Consider the following 1,692-nt stretch of genomic DNA (forward strand, 5'->3'; position numbering starts at 1 on the left):
TGAACATCTTGAGAAATGACAGCTATAGAGTTAGGAATAAAAGCTGGACTATTGCCAATTGTCAAGGAGGGCCTTAACTAAATTGTAGTTACATGGCTTTGCCACAGTGAACCGAGATTTAAACAGTATCTAGTCTTTTAATAATAATTTAAGAGGTGTGTCATTCTCATATTTACTTATATCGACACGCTGACATATTACACATTTGTTTCTTAAGCAGTTTAAAAACAATTGATTTTAGCACTGCGGGTCGCCATGTGAGCAGTTGCACGTGCGGTGGGCGCCGTTGGAGCTGTGGCCCTGGCCATGGCGAGGCAGCTCTCCTGGGAGCAGGGCATCAGTCTGCCCGGGAGGGCTGAAATCCTGCCAACTTCTTCTCATTTTATATCAGCGTAGAATTTACCCATCTGAAATCTTTACTCAAGTGCAGAAACATGGACTCGCCTTGCTCGTAACTACTCATCCTGAGCTCATAAAATACCTAAGCACGTAATGTGGGGGAACTACTAAAAGACGGGTAGTACAAGTGTTCAGTTCAGTAACTGGTGGTAGATGTCTCGACTATTAAAAGTGATGAGGTCCTTGAAAGATGGCAGTTTGATATTGCATGTGACAAGACTGCCAAAGATGACAGTACACCCAGAGACAAGTCTCAGAAAGCTATCTAAGATGAAATCTGCTTGGTGATCAGACAGAACTCTGCTACCCTGACATTTCTGCCCCTGCTGGGAGTTTCCTGTTCATTTGATCTGCTGATCTATACAAAGATTTGGTTGTACCTGAAAAGGGGGGAGAGTCGGGACCACAGTTCATTACCAACTCTGAGCAAGGCCCTCTGTGTTCCTTCTCTCCTACAATCCACAAAGTAAACAGCATCCTGGCCTACAAAATCCCTGGCCATGACTGAAGATAACAACAATAATGTAATTCAAGAACAATGTTGGAATTCGTGAATGGGTGCTTCCTGAAACCAAGTCAACTAGAATTCATGTTTCATTTCACTGATTAATTTTTAGATGGGGGAAACTTCACATTATATACTCTATGAACTGTACATAATTGTTCCATTTTTGGGCACCTGTTTGACTTTCCATAGGGTTGACATAATTTTTTGTACGCTGTTCAGAAGGGAAGCAGCAGATTCCATCAGTACTGTAATGTCAATTCCTTTGAAGGTGGTAACTGTTCATGGAAAAACTTTTATTATAAAGCCAAATGTCTTCCTAAATCAGACCTTTTGCTCAAGTAGCATGACTCAGGATATAGGTAAATATGAAACACAGCAAAAGAAGTCTGAATATTCAGAATCTTTTTTTAGGTCCTAAAGTGACTGATAATCTGCAATAACAAAATATTGCTATAAGGCCCTTTTGCCATTTATTTCATTTGTATAGTTTCCATATTGAAAAAATCTCCAATTATTTGACTTGATGTAATTTATACTTACAAAGCCATCTCTATTTCTACTGTTTAAATTACGGTGATACAGGACTCTTAATGTCTTTTTGTATTTTATAAAATCAAGCTTTAAATGACAATGACAAAGTTAAATGTGTATGCTTAAAAAATTTGAAAACAAAAAAATAAATGCAACTGGCCACACAAACATGCAACATTTTAGTCCTTGAAATATACTTTATCTTATTTGGAAAAAGGGAAATATTGAGGATAATTAAGGATTTTAAGATGACA

At 38.1% G+C, this 1,692-nt stretch overlaps 1 pseudogene across 1 annotated transcript; it reads left to right on the top strand.

The window, feature by feature from the left end:
• The first annotated feature begins 306 nt into the window (after positions 1-306).
• LOC308560944 (mitotic spindle assembly checkpoint protein MAD2A pseudogene) lies at positions 307-907 on the top strand (annotated as a pseudogene). The gene has a single exon. The product of its transcript is annotated as a mitotic spindle assembly checkpoint protein MAD2A pseudogene (transcript).
• Positions 908-1,692: the final 785 nt, after the last annotated feature.

Source organism: Miniopterus schreibersii (assembly GCF_964146895.1).
Source record: "Miniopterus schreibersii genome assembly, chromosome: 1".
NCBI classification, from domain to species: Eukaryota; Metazoa; Chordata; class Mammalia; order Chiroptera; family Miniopteridae; genus Miniopterus; species Miniopterus schreibersii.